The sequence below is a fragment of the Apteryx mantelli genome, chromosome 24, assembly GCF_036417845.1.
Source record: "Apteryx mantelli isolate bAptMan1 chromosome 24, bAptMan1.hap1, whole genome shotgun sequence".
Classification (NCBI taxonomy): domain Eukaryota; kingdom Metazoa; phylum Chordata; class Aves; order Apterygiformes; family Apterygidae; genus Apteryx; species Apteryx mantelli.
The window spans coordinates 5,577,681-5,588,112 of NC_090001.1; the positions used below are offsets into that span (position 1 = coordinate 5,577,681).

A 10,432-nucleotide genomic window follows, 5' to 3' on the forward strand; every position below is an offset into this window, starting at 1 on the left:
CCCCGCTCTCACTGGTGTCTCTTCCACTGTCCCTGAGTGGGGACTAGCCAGAGGCTTCACTCCAAGTGTCACAGCAGCAGCTCCAGCCTTGCTGGCCACCAGCAAGCTGTGATTGCCTGCAGAACCAGTGTACTGTGACCCTGACACCAGCCTCCCTCCCTTGGCCTGATGGCCTTCTGTCCACATGCCCCACGGTGCCACTGCTCAGCACATCACCTACTCCCAGCTCTCCTGGGGCCAGGGTGCCAGCATTGCCCCGCTCCTCTGTCTCATGCAGTGTGGCATTTCTTCCCTCACCTCCTTTCTCCCATAGCTGTTTGTGAAAGACCTGCAGCCTCCTGAGAGGACAGACATTGTTGTCACAGCCATTGAGGGCATGAGGAACTGCAGCACCTGCAGCATGGTGGTGGCTACCCACATGCTAAAAATGTTCATGCTGGACACTGTCTCTCTGCTGGAAGATGTAAGCAGCCTGCGGCTGGTGTGCCTGGGGCTTGAGCCCTCTGGGGCATTGCTTTCCCCGCCAGACCCAGGGTTCTTGGGCACCCGACAGCCTTTGAAGGCAGCAAGGAGTGGGGGGAGTGATGGAGAGGGAAGGAGATCTCAGTGGGGACTGGGGTAATGGCTGCTCTCTGGTAGCAGCCCCACTCTCACCCATGTCTCTTCCAGGTGCCACAGATCATAAGGTGCCTCTACAGGAGCCTGAAGTACGTCAGGGAGTTGGCAGCCTGGGTCGCCCTAAACAGGACCCTTTGCCAGCTGGCTTCCTCGAACCCTGATGAGGTGATTGTGAGCTTGCTGTACTGCTCCCCACTCTGCAACAGATGTGGCGCCCATCAGCCTTGAGAGCTCATCCCATGGGGAGAAGGGCCCAAAGATGGTGAGAGCCAAGGAGATCTCCAGGACACCCCCGAGGGACAGGGCTGTCTGTCTCTCCCACCATTTCCCAGCCCTGGTGCACCAAGCAGGCCTTCAGGAGCCAGAGCTGACCAAGTGTCCATGCCTTCAGCCCCAGAGCGCAGCTGCCATGCTCCCTGCCTGCCCCACAAGAGACTTCAGCTTGGTCATGTCCTGCCTGCCTGGGCAGAACTCTCTTGGGGCTCCCAGTGAGGAGGGGATTGGCAGGGGCAGGGCTGCCGCAAAGCCGGGAACCTCCAGGGCTTGCCCAGGCTATGGCACTGTGGCCAAGGAGGCACCACTGAGAGAGTGCTCTGGGCCTGCAGCACTGCTGTGACCATGTGGAAGGTGATGATGGCTAAGCCCACGGCTGCGATGGACATGCTGCGGGAGCTGCTGAGCTTGCTGGAGGACCAGCTGCTGCGCAAGCAGTCCAGCCCCGACAGAGACAACACCCACATTCTTCCCCTGCCTGTGAGTTACCAGACGAGGCCTCGCTTGCCCCAGGCTGGCACCTGCCTCTCTGGGTCCCCTCTCCCCTCCCGGTGTGCCCCCAAGCAGAGACCTCTCCTGGGCCGATGGATACAACATACCCAGTGCCAGACCTCCGACTGCCAGCATACAGGGCTGCTGAATCCTGCTTGTGCCTCTCTGCACGCAAACACCTAGGCTGGCTATGCCCAGGCAATCTCCATCCTACACTGTCCCTGCGTCTGCCGACCTTGCTCAGCAAGCTGGAAACCCAGGCTAGGGTTGGGGCAAAGTTAGGGGCTGGAGTAGGGCTCCTGCAAAACCTGGGCAGGCAGCAAGGCCTGGGACAGGGACCCTGGCAGAGCCTGCATGATACATGAGACCTCCCCGATGATGGTCATGCTGACCCAGGAAGGCAGCTGAGTGAAGCCATGCTGGCAGCCTGGGGCTTGACAGGAGGTGGTGGGTCACCCAGTGGCTTGGACTTTGCTGGTAATCGGGAGGTGCGGTGGCTGCTCCCAACTCCCCGCTGACCCATTCAGCTGCCCCAAGTCTTTCATGCCAGGCGCTTGGCTGTGCTGCACAAGGAAAAAGGCACCAGCACCCACTGGGAAGAGCTCCCACTGCTGGCATGTCTCGGCTGTGCCAGGCAGAGATCCAGTCCCAGCACCAAGCAAGGCAGCTCCAAATGGCATCAATTGTGAGAATGCTGTGCCCAGATTCCCACTGAGAGGGACAATGAGCCAGAACGCAGGACCAGGCTAATGCAGCCAGCTGCTCCTGGGCCTAGAGGCAGCAGCCTTCCTCCGCACAGAGGAGGTCCTCCATATATCAGGGCCCACTTGGAGATTTGTTCTCTGCACTGCACCCTCTGTGGCCAAGCCATGGTGTGTGCAGATTCCTGGCCCTGGACACTGAGCCCTGATGGGAAATCAGCAACCACAGCACTTTTGGCAGCCGGAGTGTCTTTCCTTGCATCACAAAAGGAAGTTGTCTTTCACACAGGCAAGGAAAAATGCAGAGCCTCCTCCTAGACATCATGGAGTGGCTGTAGGGTGCTCACAGGGACATGTGTGTGGAAAGCCTGATGTTGCTGAGAAGCATCCACAGCTACTTGGAAATGAAGGGGCCCAACCCCGTTGCTCTGCAGCTGGCTGAGAAGCTTCTGCCATGTTTTGATGATGTAAGGCTAGTGGGAGAGCCAGGGGCTCTCCTCACATGTCCAAGGGTCTAAATGCATGGCTATGGGTGCTGTGTGTCCCTCTGCACATGTGCCCATTGCCACATGAATTTGCGCTTCCTGCCACAGGCCCTGCTGCCTGTCAGGAAACCTTCTGTGGCTTCATGAGTAGTCAAAGGCTGAAAAAGGAAACAGTGGAGCCATTGCTGAATGGAGCTGGAGGCCTAGTGAGAGTGGACACACAGAATGCTGAGGAAGACCTCTGTGATTAGCGCAAAAGTTCAGGAAGGAGAACTGTGGATGAGGATCCAGCAGTGCATGAGGATTGACTCAGCTGTGAGAACTCGACATCTCAGGTCCATGGGACTCCGCGGGCTGCATCTGACCATGCTGAGAAAACTGGACAGCATCCTTTCCCAATGGCAGGAGGAAAGCAAAGTTTGCACCCTTCTTCAAAAAAGGCCAAAAGCATGATCCAAGGAACAGCAGGCTGGTTGTTTGTTCAGTCCATCTTCACTTCAGTCCCTGGGGAAATCATGGAGTGAATCCTCTTGGAAAACCACTGGGCACATAGAGGAGAATGTGCCTGTGAACCGTCATCATGGATTTCCCAAGGATTAATCATGCCTGACAAACCTGATTGCCTACTAGGATAAAACAACTGGATTTGTGGAGGAGGGGAGAGCAGTGAATGCCACTTAAAGTTTTCTTTAGCAGGACTTTTCACAGTCTCCCACAATAGTCCTGTATGAAAGTCAGGACGTGATAGCCTAGGTGGGTCGATGCCCAGATGAACGAAACACTGGTTAGGTGACTGTGCTCAGAACAGAGGGGAGGATGGGTTGTACTGTCCCTGGGGGCCATAAAGAAGTGGAGTCTTTCAGGGGTCTGTCCTGGGACCTGCCCTGTTTTACAACATTATCAGTCACCTGGGAGAGGCCTGCACATGACAAGAAATCGGGAGGACTGGTCTATATGCTCAAGGACATGGCAGCTATCCAGAAGGACCTAGAGAGGCCACAAGAGAAGCCAACAGGATCCTCATGGAATTCAGAAAAGGACTGTCTAAGAAATTCTCAGTACTTTGGGGTTACATCACAACAGAAGCTTCATTTACTATAGCTAGTTATAGGAGAGAGCGCATGGTGGCAGTGATGACAATAAGCCTCACCGGTGTGGTCTCTGCATGCCACCAGGAACAAGGCCTTTTATGTACTTTCTCACATATTTGAGAAACATTTTAACCCATCAAAAGTCATAATCAAAAACTTTTCCTTTTATGGAATGCTATAGTTACACATCCCTTGCACCTCAAGGCCATTTGGATCCGGTTTTGACTGGTGACTCTGCTTACAGCTCATCTGTGAAGGAAAGTGCTAGAACAGTTAGGAAACATCCACATTAGGCCTCAGCAAAGATTGTCTTTTAAATTGCCAAACAGCAGGTGAACCCCCAAAGAGATTACCTAGTCTGTATATTTACACAGACTACCACAGGACGATTCCAGATCCTCCCCTTCGGAAGGAAGACCTCTTGCAGTCATTCAGGCTGGGGACAGACTGGCCGGGAGCAGCTCTGTGGAGAAGGCGCTGGCCGTCATGGTGCCCGGCAAGGTGGACATGAGCCAGCAGTGTGCCCATGCAGCAAGGGAGGCCAACAGCATCCTGGGCTGTGTGACCAAGCGAGGTGATCACTCCCCATGACTCAGTGCTTGTTAGACACAGTAGAGTGCACACCGGAGCACTCTAGATTACTGTGTCCAGTTTCAGGCCCGCAATATAGAAAAGACATTGACAAACTGGAGTGAGTTGAGTAGAGGGTCATGAAGAAGCTCAGGGGGTTACAGCACTTGCCCTGTGAGGAGAGCTGAAGGAAGAGGGCTTGTTCAGCCTGGAGAAAAGATGGCTTTGGGGGTAGTAATTGAAGCTTCCCAATACCTATGATGTGGTTATAATGGTGATAGAGCCAGGCCCTTCACAGTAGTGCACTGTGGGTGGACAAGAGACAACAAGCAGAAGTTGAAGGGAGAGTGGTGCAGATTGGGCAGAGGTAGCATTTGTTTCGCCAGGAGGGTAGTCAAGCATTGGAAGAGGTTGCCCAGAGAGGTTGTGCAATCTCCATCCTTGGAGGTTTTCAAGGCTTTATGGGATAAAGCTCCGAGCGACATAGTCTGACGTCAACCTGACCCTTCCTGGAGCAGCAGGTGGGACTATGGACATCTGGATGTCCCTTCCAACACAAATTATTATTTGATTTTATGATACATGTTTCTGTGACCATTTCTGACACTCCTGGGTACTAGAGAAAGGCTGAGAGAGTGTGGAGATGTGACACAGAGCTTCAAGGTGATTCCCAGACTTCCCAAAAGGCAGCTGGAGGCCAGAGACACACTACAAGGGCTAGGGAGAGGGAAAGGTCTCCTGCACATCAGCACTCCTGAAGGGATGAGGAGAGCATGCGTCAAGCTCCAGTGCGCACAGCTGTGTTGGCACTTATACTGAAATGACTGTGATTCTCATAAAAAAAAACCCAATCCTCCCACTGAGGCAAATGTCTCTTGTCCTTAGAAGCCACAGCACAAATGTCTGCATCCATGAGTCCACGTTCCCCTCCCCTTCCAGCCAGGGCAGTGGCTGAAGAGACTGCGTCTCATGACACACAAGTCCAACACGATTAAGAGGAACCAGACCTCCTGCAGCTTACGTTTGTGCCACAACAGGAGCAAAGGAGGTCCCTGGGCACCTTCCAGGAAGGAGAGATGGGCCTGAACCAGGAGGACATGTCAGTAGCTCTGATCCTTTCAACCCCCAACATGCCAGGCCCCAGTGCCTCGGAGACAGGTTAGGGGGCTCTCTCCCCTCGGGGAGAGACAGAGCCTGGCACCCCAGGGGGACTCACCCCATTGCCCAGGGCAAGTCTCCATGGCTGGGAGGAAATGCCTGTGGTTCAGCCTCTTCCTCCCTGCTGACCATTGCGGGAGGCTGGAGGGACCAAGTCAGGCGATCAGGGCTCTCTAAACCTGAGAGAGTCAGTGAATAGACAGTTGTCTGCAGGGAGGGGAAGGGAATCCCATGTCATGGCATCTCCCCTGGTTCTGCTTCATGAGACTGGAGGAGTCCTAGCACTGCCTTCCTCAGTTCCTTTTCAAAAGAGCATGACCCAGAGTTGAAATGACCCAGAAGTATGAAGAAAGGAAGCCTTGCCGGAGGAATTTACAAAGTTCTCACCAAATCAGAGGTTTCAGTCTCCTTTGAGAGCCAATTATGCATTGCTCACTCTCTGCAGTCCCTGGGGAGAGCTGAGCTGTGGCAGGAACCTTCAAAGATTTGTTTCTGCTATAAACCTCAGGACTCTCTGGTACTTCTGGGGTCTCCCTGCAGGAACAGCTGGAAGAAGATGGCAATGGCAGGCCAAAGCCTGAGCCTTGATTTGGGGTTTGCAGAGAGCTCAGGGAAGACAAGGATGTGATGGGGAAGTTGCAGAGGGTGGAACCCCAACCTTGATCGCCATTCTGAGGCACCATCAGCGCAGAGGTCACCCCTGCGTGCCGACAATTGGAGGTTGGTGCTAGATGTCCTGAGACAAGTCAGGGTGCTATTTATTTTGCTGCTGGGTGTTTGCAAAGGGAAAGTTTGCGAGTGAGACCACAGTTTCAGTCCTGTCCTTTCCTTCTTGTCTCCCCACCCAGCTCCCTCCTTCCCCCAGACTCCCCCCGCACCCGAGTCCCTGGCACTGTAGAGCAGAGATCCTGGAGCAGGACTGAGAATGCTGACTTACGGCTGGGCTGTTGGTGTGTTGGAGCCAACCCCGGGGCATTAACCCACCTCAGCCGGGATGGAGGAACAGTCTGGGCAGGGAGTCTTTCCTACTCTCCTTCCATCTATCATTTTCTCTCCTTCTCTGTGTCTCTTTTGCTCTCGATCTCTGTTTCCCTTCTGCTGCCTCTCTGTCTCCCTGTTTTTCTGTCTCTGTCTCTTGTCTATCTTTCTTCTCTCCGTCATTCAAAGACCTGTAATTTTGGTGTGAGACTCTCAGATTTTTCAGCACTGACTCTCACCCACCCAGGCAGAGGCTTGGGGATGTCAGCCATTCTGTAGCGATGCTGGTGACCTCTCCTAACGCTGTCATTATCACCTGCAGAAGCAATTCATCCCAGTTGAGAAGGTGAGTGTAAAGTCAGTTTGGGGGAGTGTGGCTGTTTGGAGGGACTCATCCCTCCCAGGAACTCTCTAGGCAAGCTGGGTGTCTGCCTTTGGTGTCTCTAAGTCACTGTAATAGGTCTAATGGCAGCTGAAGGGAATCATCAGGGAAATGATTTTCTCCTTCCCTGTTTTTGTGAACCCCCCCAGGAGGGGCACTGGGCGGAGGGCTGCGTGTCTCAGGCAGAGACTTTCCGTGACCATGCATTCAGGCATATCCTGGGCATTGCCAGGCCTCTGACCTTGCTCCTGTCCCCCTCACGCCAGCACACTGGGGCCCCCCCTGCCAGTGCCCAGCAGTGCTGAGCAGGGAGCCCCATGAGCACAGCTGTCCATGCTGAGGTCCAGCTGCTGGGCTGCGGTGTTCAGGCAGGCAGCCCCTGAACCCTCCGGAACCACCGCTGAGGAGGAAAAGATGTCAAGCCAATGACCTTCCCTGTGCTTTTCCCTTGCTCCCTGCAAAAAGTTTCTTCTTCTCACTTTTCTCCCCAGAGAGGCTCCAATGAGGAGATTCTAGCTATCGACTGAGACAGTCCACTGTGAAGTCCTTTGTGCATCTCTGCTTGAAACCCTTGATCGGAGCTATGTCCGTGTAAAAAGCTGGGCTGTCTAGGAACAATCTTTTCTCCTCCAAAAAGAGCTACAGAGAGCCAGGACCACTCCGCCTTTGCAGGGCTGATTGTTTTTGTGCAAGGAGAAAAGGTATCTGGCATGATATGCTTTCACCTGAGGAGTCCTTTTGGGAGTGGGATTTCCTTTTTCCCCTCTCTGCAATATCTGTTTCAGGCCTTAGAGTGGAAGGATCTCTTTCCTCGACATCTCAGCTGGGTGCTAAGGGGATAACTTTGAACACGGTTAACAAGGCTGTCTCAGCTCGAGCAGGAGGACATTCTCTGTTAATGTCACAGTATAAAGACAGTAACTCAGTGGGGCAGCTCATGCCTGTGGTCAAAAGGGGATGCTCCTCAGATGAGTGGTTTTCCCCTCTGGAAAATCCTGTTTCTCACCATGGAGCCAATAAAGGGAATGTCAATGGATGTTCATCCATCAGCTGTGGATGTTGTTTTTCTCAGCTTCAGTAAGGCTTTTGACCCTGCCTCCCGTAGCATGCTCATAGACAATCTGATTAAATGTGGCTAGATAAGTAGACCATGAGGTGGACTGAAAACGGGCTGGACTGCTGGGTTCAGAGGGTTGTGATCAGTGGCACAAAGTCCAGCTGGAGGCCACTCACTAGTGGTGTCCCCCAGGGTCAACACTGGGGCCAATACTGTTTAACATCTTCATTAACGACTTGGGTGATGAGACCGAATGTACCTTCAGCAAATTTTCAAATGATACAAACCTGGGAAGAGTGGCTGATACACCAGGTGATTGTGCTGCCATTTAGAGGGACCTTGACAGACTGGAAAAACGGGCAGACAGGGACCTCGTGAAGTTCAATAAATGGAAGTGTGAAGTCCTGCACCTGAGGAGAAATAAATCCATGCACAAGCACACTCTGGGGGCTGACCAGCTGGAGAGCAGCTTTGCAGAGAAGGATGTGGGTGTCCCGGTGGACAAGTTGAACATGAACCAGCCACGCACCCTTGTGGCAAAGGTGGTCAACAGTATCCTGGGCTGCTTTAGGAAGAGAATTGCCAGCAGGTCAAGGGAGAGGATCCTTCCCCTCTGCTCAGCTCTGGTGAGGTCACATCTGGAGTACTGTGTCCAGTTCTGGCTCCCAAGTACAAGACATGGACTTTCTGGAGCAAGTCCAGCAAAGGGCCACAAAGATGATTGCGGTTACTGGAGTATCTGTAATACGAGGAGAGGCTGGGAGAGCTGGGACTGTTCAGCCTGGTGAAGAGAAGACTTAGGGGGGAGTTTATCAATGCGTATAAATATCTGAAGGGAGGGTGTCAAGAGGACAGGGCCAGACTCTGCTCACTGGTGCCCAGTGCCAGGATGAGAGGCAATGGACACGAACAGAAACACAGGAAATTCCATCTGAACATAAGAAAACTTCTTCACTGTGAGGGTGGTTGAACACTGGAACAGGTGGCCTAGAGAAGTGGTGGAATCTCCATCCTTGAGATACTCAGTACCTGACTGGACATGGTCTTGGGCAACCTGCGGTAGCTGACTGCTTGAGCAGGGGGGTTAGACCAGATGGTCTGCATAGGTCCCTTCCAACCTCAACTATTCTGTGACTCTGGGATTCTTTAGTGTTTTTTTTTTTTTTTTCCTCTGAGTGCAGAATCGCATGACTATTCTTCTGGCAAAAACTTTCTATCCAATGTTTTAATACAGAAAGAAATATTCTTTTTTTGCAGGCCTCCTTCTTGAAAGCAGGAAAAAGAAAGACAGATCTATGATGCTGATGGAGAAATGGGAATGGGACAATGGGACATCACCGATGGAGTTCCTCCTGCTGGGAATGGGGAATATCCCAGCACTCCAGAGACTACTCTTCCTCCTCTCGCTCATGATCTACTTGATGTGTGTGGTTGGGAATATCCTCATTGTTGTGCTGGTGGTTGCAGACCGGCATCTTCATACCCCCATGTACTTCTTCCTGGGCAATCTGTCCTCCTTGGAGATCTGCTACAGCTCCACCATCCTGCCTCGACTGCTGGCCAGCCTCCTGACCAGGGACAGGACCATCTCCGTTCAGGGCTGTATTGCTCAGTTCTATTTCTTTGGCAGTTTTGCAGCTGCAGAGTGTTACCTGCTGGCCATGATGTCCTACGATCAGTACTTGGCCATATGCCAGCCCTTGCTCTATGCCAGCCTCATGACCTGGAAGGTCTGTTTCCAGATGGCGGCTGGGTCTTGGCTAATGGGATTCCTTATCCCTACAGCAGTGACTCCTTTCTTGGCCCAGCTGAAGTTTTATGGCCCCGAGGCAATAGACCGCTTCTTCTGTGATCTTACCCCATTGCTGGAGCTTGCCTGCAGTGACACCAGGAAGGTCAGGCTCGTTGCTTTCATATTCGGCTTCTTGGATGTGGTCCTCCCCTTTCTGTTCACGCTGGCCTCCTACATGTGCATCATAGCTGCCATCCTGAGGATCCCATCCAGCGTGGGCAGGCAGAAGGCCTTCTCCACCTGCTCCTCTCACCTCACCGTTGTCACTGTTTTCTATGGCACCCTCATCATTGTCTACATGCTGCCCAGAACCCCCCAGCTAAGGCAGCTCAACAAGTGTTCTCCTTTTTCTACACCGTCCTCACGCCCCTGGTCAATCCCCTCATCTACAGCCTGCGGAACAGGGAGGTCAGGGAGGCCCTCAGAAAAGCACTCAGGAAAGCTCTGGCTTTCACCCGGAGCTCATAGCAGTTGTGCACTATTGTGTAAATAAAGACAATAAAGTAGTGTTGCTACCGGTGGGAAATTTTGCAACCTTGTCATCTTTTTTCTCTAGTGAGGGCAAATTCGTGGCTTAGGGGTCAGGTTCCCCACGGATCTCAACTCCTTTTTCTGTCTGCAGTAGGGGGCCTTGGGAGTCACATCTCGGTTGATGGTGTTTTCCACCGAGGTGCATTACTGACTCCTCTTCAGCTTCCTCATGAAGAGCCCCAGGTCCTCTTCTGCAAAGCTGCTCTCTCACCTGTCAGCACCTAGGCCGTCTTTTGCATGGGGCTGTTGGGGTTGTTCCAGCCCAGGTCCAGGACTCTGCCCTTTCCTTGGCTGAATTTCAGGA

General features: G+C 53.1%; 1 pseudogene; it reads left to right on the forward strand.

The window, feature by feature from the left end:
* The first annotated feature begins 1,236 nt into the window (after nt 1-1,236).
* LOC136994121 (olfactory receptor 2D2-like) lies at nt 1,237-10,065 on the forward strand (annotated as a pseudogene).
* The last annotated feature ends 367 nt before the right edge of the window (nt 10,066-10,432 follow it).